Consider the following 12,876-nt stretch of genomic DNA (forward strand, 5'->3'; position numbering starts at 1 on the left):
AATCAACGGGTAAAATATGTGAATCGGTTTTTGATTTAAAAAAAATCACTGTATCTGTTTCCACAGCCCCGAGACCAATACGCGGGGGCTCGAAAACCAAGGGTAAAATTTGTGATTGGTTTTTGAGGAAAGAAAATGCGAAGTATGTTTACCACAGCTCCGAAACCAATACGCGGGGGCTCGGAAAGCTGAGGGTGAAATTTTTTCAGTGGTTTTTGAGGAAAAGAAACGCGCCGTATCTGCCTTCCTCAGCTTCGAAACCAGTAGACCAGGGGCTTGGAAAGCAATGGGTAAAATTTGAAAATAGGTTTTTGAGGAAGGGAAATGCGCCGTATCTGTTTTCAACAGCCCCGAGACCAATACGAGGGGGCTAGGAAAGCAGAGGGTAAAATTTGTTCAATAGTTTGTGAGGAAATGAAATGCGCCGTATCTGCCTTCCACAGCTTCGAAATCAGTAGACGGGGGGCTTGGAAAGCAGAGGGTAAAATTTGTGAATAGGTTTTGGAGGAAGGGAAATGCACCGTATCTGTCTTCCAATGCTCCGAAACAAATAACCGGGGGTATGGAAAGCAGGGGGTAAAAGTAGTAAATAGGTTTTCAAGGAAATGAAATGCGCCATATCTGTATTCCCTAGCTTGGAAACCAGTAGAGCGGGGGCAGGGAAAGCAGAGGCAAACATTTTTGTATTGGTTTTTGATAAATGAAAATGACCATATCTCTCTTCTACTGCTTCGAAACCAGTAGACCGCGCGCTTGAAAAGCAAAGAGTAAATTTTGTTCATTGGTTTATGAGGAAATGAAATATGCCGTATCTGCCTTCCACAGCTTCGAAATCAGTAGACCGGGGGCTTCGAAAGGAGACGGTAAAATTTGTGCATTGGTTTTTGAGGAAAGGAAATGCGCCGTATTTGCCCTTCACAGCTTCGAAACCAGTAGACCGGGGGCTCGGAAAGCAAAAGGTAAAATTGAAATTGCTTTTTGAGGAAAGAAAATGCGCCGTATCAGTCCTACAAGGATTCGAAACCAGTAGACCGGGAGCTTGGAAGCAAAGGGTAAAATTTGTGAATAGGATTTTGAGGAAAGGAAATGCACTGTATCTGTTTTCCACAGCCCGAAACCAATACGCGGGGTCTCGGAAAGCAGAGGCTAAAATTTGTTCAATAGTTTATGAGGAAATGAAATGCGCCGTATCTACCTTCCACAGCTTCGAAATCAGTAGACCGGGGGCTTGGAAAAGAGACGGTAAAATTTGTGGATTGGTTTTTGAGGAAAGGAAATGCGCCGTGTCGGCCTTCCACAGCCTCGAAACCAGTAGACCGGGAGCTTGGAAAGGAAAATGTAAAATATGTGAATCGGTTTTTGAGGAAAGGAAATTCACTGTATCTGTTTTCCACAGCCCCGAGACCAATACGCTGGGGCTCGGAAAGCAGAGGGTAAAATTTGTGTTTGGTTTTTGAGGAAATGAAATTTGCCGTATCTGCCTTCCACAGCTTCGAAACCAATACGGGGGGGCTCGGAAAGCAGAGGGTAAAATTTGTGATTGTTTTTTGAGGAAAGGAAATGCACTGTATCTCTTTTCCACAGCCCGAAACCAATACGCGGGGGCTCGGAAAGCAGAGGGTAAAATTTGTTCAATAGTTTATGGGGAAATGAAATGCGCCGTATCTGCCTTCCACAGCTTCGAAACCAGTAGACCGGGAGCATGGAAAGCAGAGGGTAAAATATATGAAGCGGTTTTTGAGGAAAGGAAATTCACTGTATCTGTTTTCCACAGCCCCGAGACCAATACGCGGGGGCTCGGAAAGCGGAGGGTAAAATTTGTGTTTGGTATTTGAGGAAATGAAATTCGCCGTATCTGCCTTCCACAGCTTCGAAACCAATACGCGGGGCTCGGAAAGCAGAGGTTAAAGTTTGTGATTGTTTTTTGAGGAAAGGAAATGCGCCGTATCTGTCCCCCGAAGCTTCGAAACCAGTAGACCGGGAGCTCGGAAATCAAAGGGTAAAATTTGTGAATATGTTTTTGAGGAAAGGAAATGCACCGTATCTGTTTTCCGCAGCCCCGAAACCAATAAGCAGGGGCTCGAAAATCAGAGGGCAAAATTAGTTCATTGGTTTATGAGGAAGTGAAATGCGCCGTATCTGCCTTCCACAGCTCCGAAACCAATACACGGGGGCTCGGAAAGCAGAGGGTATAATTTGTGAATAGGTTTTTGAGGAAAGGAAATGCGCCGTGTCTGTTTTCCACAGCTCCGAAATTAGTAGACCTGGGGCTTGGAAAGCAAAGGGTAAAATTTGTGAATACTATTTTGAGGAAAGGAAATACACTGTATCTCTTTTTCCACAGTCCCGAAACAAATAGGCGGGGGCTCGTAAAGCAGAGGGTAAAATGTGTGATTGCTTTTTGAGGAAAGTAAATGTACTGTCTCTGTTTTCCACAGCCCCGAAACCCATACGCGGAGGCTCGTAAAGCAGAGGGTAAAATTTGTGACTGGTTTTTGAGGAAGGGAAATGCGCCGTATATGTTTTCCACAGCTCCGAAACCAATACGCGGCGGCTCGGAAAGCAGAGGGTATAATTTGTAAATAGGTTTTTGAGGAAAGGAAATGCGCCGTATCTGTTTTCACAGCCCAGAAACCAATACGCAGGGGAACCGAAAGCAGACGGTAAAATTTCTGATTGGTTTTCGAGGATAGGAAATGCGCCGTATCTCCCTTCCACAGCTTTGAAACCAGTAGACCGGGGACTTGGAAAGCTGAGGGTAAAATTTGTGCATTGGTTTTTGAGGAAAATGAATGTGCCGTATCTGTCTTCCACAGCTTCGAAACCAATAGATAGGGGGCTCGGAAAGCAAAAGGTAAAATTGGAAATTGATTTTTTGAGAAAAGAAAACGCGCCGTATCTGTCCTCCAAAGCTTCGAAACCAGTAGACTGGGAGCTTGGAAAGCAAAGGGTAAAATTTCTGAATAGGTTTTTGAGCAAAGAAAATGCACCGTATCTGTTTTCGACAGCCCCGAAACAATACGCGGGGGCTCGGAAAGCAGAGGGTAAAATTTCTGATTGGTTTTTGAGGAAGGAAAATGCGCCGTTTCTGTCCTCCAAAGCTTCGAAACCAGTAGACCGGGAGCTTGGAAAGCAAAGGGTAAAATTTGTGAATAGGTTTTTGAGGAAAGGAAATGCACCATATCTGTTTTACACAGCCCCGAAACCAATCCGCGGGTGCACGGAAAGCAAGGGTAAAATTTGTGATTAGTTTTTGAGGAAAGAAAATGCGCCGTATGTTTACCACAGCTCCGAAACCAATACGCGGGGGCTCGGAAAGCTGAGGGTAAAATTTTTTCATTGGCTTTTGAGAAAAAGAAACGCGCCATATCTGCCTTCCACGGCTTCGAAACCAGTAGAGCAGGGGCTTGGAAAGCGAAGGGTAAAATTTGTGAATAGGTTTTTGAGGAAGGGAAATGCGCCGTATCTGTTTTCCACAGCTCCGAAACCAATACTTGGGGGCTCGGAAAGCAGAGGGTAAACTTTGTTCATTGGTTTATGAGGAAATGAAATGCGCCGTATCAGCCTTCCGCAGCTTCGAAATCAGTAGACCGGGGGCTTGGAAAGCAAAGGGTAAAATTTGTGCTTTGGTGTTTGAGGAAAGGAAATGCGCCATATCCGCCTTCCACAGCTTCGAAACCAGTAGACGGGGGCTTGGAAAGCAGAGGGTAAAATTTCTGATTGGTTTTTGAGGAAGGAAAATGCACCATATCTGTCCGCCAAAGCTTCGAAAGCAGTAGACCGGAAGCTTGGAAATCAACGGGTAAAATATGTGAATCGGTTTTTGATTTAAAAAAATTCACTGTATCTGTTTTCCACAGCCCCGAGACCAATACGCGGGGGCTCGAAAAGCAAGGGTAAAATTTGTGATTGGTTTTTGAGGAAAGAAAATGCGAAGTATGTTTACCACAGCTCCGAAACCAATACGCGGGGGCTCGGAAAGCTGAGGGTAAAATTTTTTCATTGGTTTTTGAGGAACAGAAACGCGCCGTGCCTGCCTTCCTCAGCTTCGAAACCAGGAGACCAGGGGCTTGGAAAGCAAAGGGTAAAATTTGTGAATAGGTTTTTGAGGAAGGGAAATGCGCCGTATCTGTTTTCCACAGCCCCGAGACCAATACGCGGGGGCTCGGAAAGCGCAGGGTAAAATTTGTGTTTGGTTTTTGAGGAAATGAAATTCGCCGTATCTGCCTTCCACAGCTTCGAAACCAATACGCGGGGGCTCGGAAAGCAGAGGGTAAAATTTGTGATTGTTTTTTGAGGAAACGAATTGCACTGTATCTGTTTTCCACAGCCCGAAACCAATACGCAGGGGCTCGGAAAGCAGAGGGTAAAATGTGTTCAATGGTTTATGAGGAAATGAAATGCGCCGTATCTGCCTTCCACAGCTTCGAAATCAGTAGACCGGGGGCTTGGAAAAGAGACGGTAAAATTTGTGGATTGGTTTTTGAGGAAAGGAAATGCGCCGTGTCTGCCTTCCACGGCTTCGAAACCAGCAGAGGGTAAAATTAGTGCATTGGTTTTTGAGGAAAGAAAATGCGCCGTATCAGTCCTACAAAGCTACGAAACCAGGAGACCGGGATCTTGGAAAGCAAAGGGTAAAATCTGTGAATAAAATTTTGAGGAAAGGAAATACACTGTATCTGTTTTCCACAGTCCCGAAACAAATAGGCGGGGGCTCGTAAAGCAGAGGGCAAAATGTGTGATTGCTTTTTGAAGAAGGGAAATGCGCCATATCTGTTTTCCACAGCTCCGAAACCAATACACGGGGGCTCGGAAAGCAGAGGGTATAATTTGTGAATAGGTTTTTGAGGAAAGGAAATGCGCCGTGTCTGTTTTCCACAGCTCCAAAATTAGTAGACCTGGGGCTTGGAAAGCAAAGGGTAAAATTTGTGAATAGGATTTTGAGGAAAGTAAATGCACTGTATCTGTTTTCCACAGCCCCGAAACCAATACGCGGAGGCTCGTAAAGCAGAGGGTAAAATTTGTGACTGGTTTTTGAGGAAAGGAAATGCGCCGTATCTGTTTTCCACAGCTCCGAAATCAATACGCGGGGGCTCGGAAAGCAGAGGGTATAATTTGTAAATAGGTTTTTGAGGAAAGGAAATGCGCCGTATCTGTTTTCACAGCCCAGAAACCAATACGCAGGGGCACAGAAAGCAGACGGTCAAATTTCTGATTGGTTTTCGAGGATAGGAAATGCGGCGTATCTGTCCTCCAAAGCGTAGAAACCAGTAGACCGGGAGCTTGGAAATCAAAGTGTAAAATTTGTGAATTCGTTTTTGAGGAAGGGAAATGCGCCGTATCTCCCTTCCACAGCTTTGAAACCAGTAGACCGGGGACTTGGAAAGCTGAGGGTAAAATTTGTGCATTGGTTTTTGAGGAAAATAAATGCGCCATATCTGTCTTCCACTGCTTCGAAACAAGTAGACAGGGGGCTCGGAAAGCAAAAGGTAAAATTGGAAATTGGTTTTTGAGAAAAGAAAACGCGCCGTTTCTGTCCTCCAAAGCTTCGAAACCAGTAGACCGGGAGCTTGGAAAGCAAAGGGTAAAATTTGTGAATAGGTTTTTGAGGAAACGAAATGCACCATATCTGTTTTCCACAGCCCCGAAACCAATGCGCGGGGGCACGGGAAGCAAGGGTAAATTTGTGATTAGTTTTTGAGGAAAGAAAATGCGCCGTATGTTTACCACAGCTCCGAAACCAATACGCGGGGGCTCGGAAAGCTGAGGGTAAAATTTTTTCATTGGCTTTTGAGAAAAAGAAACACACCGTATCTGCCTTCCACGGCTTCGAAACCAGTAGACCAGGGGCTTGGAAAGCGAAGGGTAAAATTTGTGAATAGGTTTTTGAGGAAGGGAAATGCGCCGTATCTGTTTTCCACAGCTCCGAAACCAATACTCGGGGGCTCGTAAAGCAGAGGGTAAAATTTGTGACTGGTTTTTGAGGAAGGGAAATGCGCCGTATCTGTTTTCCACAGCTCCGAAACCAATACGCGGGGGCTCGGAAAGCAGAGGGTATAATTTGTAAATAGGTTTTTGAGGTAAGGAAATGCACCGTATCTGTCTTCCAATGCTCCGAAACAAATAACCGGGGGTATGGAAAGCAGGGGGTAAAAGTAGTAAATAGGTTTTCAAGGAAATGAAATGCGCCATATCTGTATTCCCTAGCTTGGAAACCAGTAGAGCGGGGGCAGGGAAAGCAGAGGCAAACATTTTTGTATTGGTTTTTGATGAATGAAAATGACCATATCTCTCTTCTACTGCTTCGAAACCAGTAGACCGCGCGCTTGAAAAGCAAAGAGTAAATTTTGTTCATTGGTTTATGAGGAAATGAAATATGCCGTATCTGCCTTCCACAGCTTCGAAATCAGTAGACCGGGGGCTTCGAAAGGAGACGGTAAAATTTGTGCATTGGTTTTTGAGGAAAGGAAATGCGCCGTATTTGCCCTTCACAGCTTCGAAACCAGTAGACCGGGGGCTCGGAAAGCAAAAGGTAAAATTGAAATTGCTTTTTGAGGAAAGAAAATGCGCCGTATCAGTCCTACAAGGATTCGAAACCAGTAGACCGGGAGCTTGGAAGCAAAGGGTAAAATTTGTGAATAGGATTTTGAGTAAAGGAAATGCACTGTATCTGTTTTCCACAGCCCGAAACCAATACGCGGGGTCTCGGAAAGCAGAGGCTAAAATTTGTTCAATAGTTTATGAGGAAATGAAATGCGCCGTATCTGCCTTTCACAGCTTCGAAATCAGTAGACCGGGGGCTTGGAAAAGAGATGGTAAAATTTGTGGATTGGTTTTGAGGAAAGGAAATGCGCCGTGTCTGCCTTCCACAGCTTCGAAACCAGTAGACCGGGAGCTTGGAAAGCGGAGGGTAAAATATATGAAGCGGTTTTTGAGGAAAGGAAATTCACTGTATCTGTTTTCCACAGCCCCGAGACCAATACGCGGGGGCTCGGAAAGCGGAGGGTAAAATTTGTGTTTGGTATTTGAGGAAATGAAATTCGCCGTATCTGCCTTCCACAGCTTCGAAACCAATACGCGGGGCTCGGAAAGCAGAGGTTAAAGTTTGTGATTGTTTTTTGAGGAAAGGAAATGCGCCGTATCTGTCCTCCGAAGCTTCGAAACCAGTAGACCGGGAGCTCGGAAATGAAAGGGTAAAATTTGTGAATATGTTTTTGAGGAAAGGAAATGCACCGTATCTGTTTTCCGCAGCCCCGAAACCAATAAGCAGGGGCTCGAAAATCAGAGGGCAAAATTAGTTCATTGGTTTATGAGGAAGTGAAATGCGCCGTATCTGCCTTCCACAGCTCCGAAACCAATACACGGGGGCTCGGAAAGCAGAGGGTATAATTTGTGAATAGGTTTTTGAGGAAAGGAAATGCGCCGTGTCTGTTTTCCACAGCTCCGAAATTAGTAGACCTGGGGCTTGGAAAGCAAAGGGTAAAATTTGTGAATATGATTTTGAGGAAAGGAAATACACTGTATCTCTTTTTCCACAGTCCCGAAACAAATAGGCGGGGGCTCGTAAAGCAGAGGGTAAAATGTGTGATTGCTTTTTGAGGAAAGTAAATGTACTGTCTCTGTTTTCCACAGCCCCGAAACCCATACGCGGAGGCTCGTAAAGCAGAGGGTAAAATTTGTGACTGGTTTTTGAGGAAGGGAAATGCGCCGTATATGTTTTCCACAGCTCCGAAACCAATACGCGGCGGCTCGGAAAGCAGAGGGTATAATTTGTAAATAGGTTTTTGAGGAAAGGAAATGCGCCGTATCTGTTTTCACAGCCCAGAAACCAATACGCAGGGGAACCGAAAGCAGACGGTAAAATTTCTGATTGGTTTTCGAGGATAGGAAATGCGCCGTATCTGTCCTCCAAAGCATCGAAACCAGTAGACCGGGTGCTTGGAAATCAAAGTGTAAAATTTGTGAATAGGTTTTTGAGGAAGGGAAATGCGCCGTATCTCCCTTCCACAGCTTTGAAACCAGTAGACCGGGGACTTGGAAAGCTGAGGGTAAAATTTGTGCATTGGTTTTTGAGGAAAATAAATGTGCCGTATCTGTCTTCCACAGCTTCGAAACCAATAGACAGGGGGCTCGGAAAGCAAAAGGTAAAATTGGAAATTGGTTTTTGAGAAAAGAAAACGCGCCGTATCTGTCCTCCAAAGCTTCGAAACCAGTAGACTGGGAGCTTGGAAAGCAAAGGGTAAAATTTCTGAATAGGTTTTTGAGGAAAGAAAATGCACCGTATCTGTTTTCGACACCCCCGAAACAATACGCGGGGGCTCGGAAAGCAGAGGGTAAAATTTCTGATTGGTTTTTGAGGAAGGAAAATGCGCCGTTTCTGTCCTCCAAAGCTTCGAAACCAGTAGACCGGGAGCTTGGAAAGCAAAGGGTAAAATTTGTGAATAGGTTTTTGAGGAAAGGAAATGCACCATATCTGTTTTACACAGCCCCGAAACCAATGCGCGGGTGCACGGAAAGCAAGGGTAAAATTTGTGATTAGTTTTTGAGGAAAGAAAATGCGCCGTATGTTTACCACAGCTCCGAAACCAATACGCGGGGGCTCGGAAAGCTGAGGGTAAAATTTTTTCATTGGCTTTTGAGAAAAAGAAACGCGCCGTATCTGCCTTCCACGGCTTCGAAACCAGTAGAGCAGGGGCTTGGAAAGCGAAGGGTAAAATTTGTGAATAGGTTTTGAGGAAGGGAAATGCGCCGCATCTGTTGTCCACAGCTCCGAAACCAATACTTGGGGGCTCGGAAAGCAGAGGGTAAACTTTGTTCATTGGTTTATGAGGAAATGAAATGCGTCGTATCAGCCTTCCGCAGCTTCGAAATCAGTAGACCGGGGGCTTGGAAAGCAAAGGGTAAATTTTGTGCTTTGGTGTTTGAGGAAAGGAAATGCGCCATATCCGCCTTCCACAGCTTCGAAACCAGTAGACGGGGGCTTGGAAAGCAGAGGGTAAAATTTGTGTATTGGTTTTTGAGGAAGGGAAATGCACCATATCTGTCCGCCAAAGCTTCGAAAGCAGTAGACCGGAAGCTTGGAAATCAACGGGTAAAATATGTGAATCGGTTTTTGATTTAAAAAAATTCACTGTATCTGTTTTCCACAGCCCCGAGACCAATACGCGGGGGCTCGAAAAGCAAGGGTAAAATTTGTGATTGGTTTTTGAGGAAAGAAAATGCAAAGTATGTTTACCACAGCTCCGAAACCAATACGCGGGGGCTCGGAAAGCTGAGGGTAAAATTTTTTCATTCGCTTTTGAGGAACAGAAACGCGCCGTGTCTGCCTTCCTCAGCTTCGAAACCAGTAGACCAGGGGCTTGGAAAGCAAAGGGTAAAATTTGTGAATAGGTTTTTGAGGAAGGGAAATGCGCCGTATCTGTTTTCCACAGCCCCGAGACCAATACGCGGGGGCTCGGAAAGCGGAGGGTAAAATTTGTGTTTGGTTTTTGAGGAAATGAAATTCGCCGTATCTGCCTTCCACAGCTTCGAAACCAATACGCGGGGGCTCGGAAAGCAGAGGGTAAAATTTGTGATTGTTTTTTGAGGAAAGGAATTGCACTGTATCTGTTTTCCACAGCCCGAAACCAATACGCAGGGGCTCGGAAAGCAGAGGGTAAAATTTGTTCAATGGTTTATGAGGAAATGAAATGCGCCGTGTCTGCCTTCCACGGCTTCGAAACCAGCAGAGGGTACAATTAGTGCATTGGTTTTTGAGGAAAGAAAATGCGCCGTATCAGTCCTACAAAGCTACGAAACCAGGAGACCGGGATCTTGGAAAGCAAAGGGTAAAATCTGTGAATAAAATTTTGAGGAAAGGAAATACACTGTATCTGTTTTCCACAGTCCCGAAACAAATAGGCGGGGGCTCGTAAAGCAGAGGGCAACATGTGTGATTGCTTTTTGAGGAAGGGAAATGCGCCATATCTGTTTTACACAGCTCCGAAACCAATACACGGGGGCTCGGAAAGCAGAGGGTATAATTTGTGAATAGGTTTTTGAGGAAAGGAAATGCGCCGTGTCTGTTTTCCACAGCTCCGAAATTAGTAGACCTGGGGCTTGGAAAGCAAAGGGTAAAATTTGTGAATAGGATTTTGAGGAAAGTAAATGCACTGTATCTGTTTTACACAGCCCCGAAACCAATACGCGGAGGCTCGTAAAGCAGAGGGTAAAATTTGTGACTGGTTTTTGAGGAAAGGAAATGCGCCGTATCTGTTTTCCACAGCTCCGAAACCAATACGCGGGGGCTCGGAAAGCAGAGGGTATAATTTGTAAATAGGTTTTTGAGGAAAGGAAATGCGCCGTATCTGTTTTCACAGCCCAGAAACCAATACGCAGGGGCACAGAAAGCAGACGGTCAAATTTCTGATTGGATTTCGAGGATAGGAAATGCGGCGTATCTGTCCTCCAAAGCGTCGAAACCAGTAGACCGGGAGCTTGGAAATCAAAGTGTAAAATTTGTGAATTGGTTTTTGAGGAAGGGAAATGCGCCGTATCTCCCTTCCACAGCTTTGAAACCAGTAGACCGGGGACTTGGAAAGCTGAGGGTAAAATTTGTGCATTGGTTTTTGAGGAAAATAAATGCGCCATATCTGTCTTCCACTGCTTCGAAACAAGTAGACAGGGGGCTCGGAAAGCAAAAGGTAAAATTGGAAATTGGTTTTTGAGAAAAGAAAACGCGCCGTATCTGTCCTCCAAAGCTTCGAAACCAGTAGACCGGGAGCTTGGAAAGCAAAGGGTAAAATTTCTGAATAGGTTTTTGAGGAAAGAAAATGCACCGTATCTGTTTTCGACAGCCCCGAAACAATACGCGGGGGCTCGGAAAGCAGAAGGTAAAATTTCTGATTGGTTTTTGAGGAAGGAAAATGCGCCGTTTCTGTCCTCCAAAGCTTCGAAACCAGTAGACCGGGAGCTTGGAAAGCAAAGGGTAAAATTTGTGAATAGGTTTTTGAGGAAACGAAATGCACCATATCTGTTTTCCACAGCCCCGAAACCAATGCGCGGGGGCACGGAAAGCAAGGGTAAATTTGTGATTAGTTTTTGAGGAAAGAAAATGCGCCGTATGTTTACCACAGCTCCGAAACCAATACGCGGGGGCTCGGAAAGCTGAGGGTAAATTTTTTTCATTGGCTTTTGAGAAAAAGAAACGCACCGTATCTGATTTCCACGGCTTCGAAACCAGTAGACCAGGGGCTTGGAAAGCGAAGGGTAAAATTTGTGAATAGGTTTTTGAGGAAGGGAAATGCGCCGTATCTGTTTTCCACAGCTCCGAAACCAATACTCGGGGGCTCGGAAAGCAGAGGGTAAACTTTGTTCATTGGTTTATGAGGAAATGAAATGCGCCGTTTCTGTCCTCCAAAGCTTCGAAACCAGTAGACCGGGAGCTTGGAAAGCAAAGGGTAAAATTTGTGAATAGGTTTTTGAGGAAATGAAATGCACCATATCTGTTTTCCACAGCCCCGAGACCAATACGCGGGGGCTCGAAAACCAAGGGTAAAATTTGTGATTGGTTTTTGAGGAAAGAAAATGCGAAGTATGTTTACCACAGCTCCGAAACCAATACGCGGGGGCTCGGAAAGCTGAGGGTGAAATTTTTTCAGTGGTTTTTGAGGAAAAGAAACGCGCCGTATCTGCCTTCCTCAGCTTCGAAACCAGTAGACCAGGCGCTTGGAAAGCAATGGGTAAAATTTGAAAATAGGTTTTTGAGGAAGGGAAATGCGCCGTATCTGTTTTCCACAGCCCCGAGACCAATACGAGGGGGCTAGGAAAGCAGAGGGTAAAATTTGTGTTTGGTTTTTGAGGAAATGAAATTCGCCGTATCTGCCTTCCACACCTTCGAAACCAATACGCGGGGGCTCGGAAAGCAGAGGGTAAAATTTGTGATTGTTTTTTGAGGAAAGGAATAGCACTCTATCTGTTTTCACAGCCCGAAACCAATACGTGGGGGCTCGGAAAGCAGAGGGTAAAATTTGTTCAATAGTTTATGAGGAAATGAAATGCGCCGTATCTGCCTTCCACAGCTTCGAAATCAGTAGACCGGGGGCTTGGAAAGCAAAGAGTATAATATGTGAATCGGTTTTTGAGGAAAGGAAATTCACTGTATCTGTTTTCCACTGCCCCGAGACCAATACGCGGGGGCTCGGAAAGCAGAGGGTAAAATTTGTGTTTGGTTTTTGAGGAAATGAAATTCGCCGTATCTGCCTTCCATAGCTTCGAAACCAATACGCGGGGGCTCGGAAAGCAGAGGGTAAAATTTGTGATTGTTTTTTGAGGAAAGGAAATGCGCCGTATCTGCCTCCACAGCTTCGAACCAAGTAGACTGGGGACTTGGAAAGCAGAGGGTAAAATTTGTGCATTGGTTTTTGAGGAAAAGAAATGCGCCGTATCTGCCTTCCACAGCTTCGAAACCAGTAGACCGGGGGCTTGGAAAAGAGACGGTAAAATTTGTGCATTGGTTTTTGAGGAAAGGAAATGCGCCGTATCTGCCCTCCACAGCTTCGAAACGAGTAAACCGGGAGCTTGGAAAGCAAAGGGTAAAATTTGTGAATAGGATTTTGAGGAAAGTAAATGCACTGTATCTGTTTTCCACAGCCCCGAAACCAATACGCGGAGGCTCGTAAAGCAGATGGTAAAATTTGTGACTGGTTTTTGAGGAAGGGAAATGCGCCGTATCTGTTTTCCACAGCTCCGAAACCAATACGCGGGGGCTCGGAAAGCAGAGGGTATAATTTGTAAATAGGTTTTTGAGGAAAGGAAATGCGCCGTATCTGTTTTCACAGCCCAGAAACCAATACGCAGGGGAACCGAAAGCAGACGGTAAAATTTCTGATTGGTTTT

Source organism: Amblyomma mixtum, chromosome 6, assembly GCF_055824585.1.
Source record: "Amblyomma mixtum isolate Tamu chromosome 6, ASM5582458v1, whole genome shotgun sequence".
Taxonomy (NCBI): Eukaryota; Metazoa; Arthropoda; class Arachnida; order Ixodida; family Ixodidae; genus Amblyomma; species Amblyomma mixtum.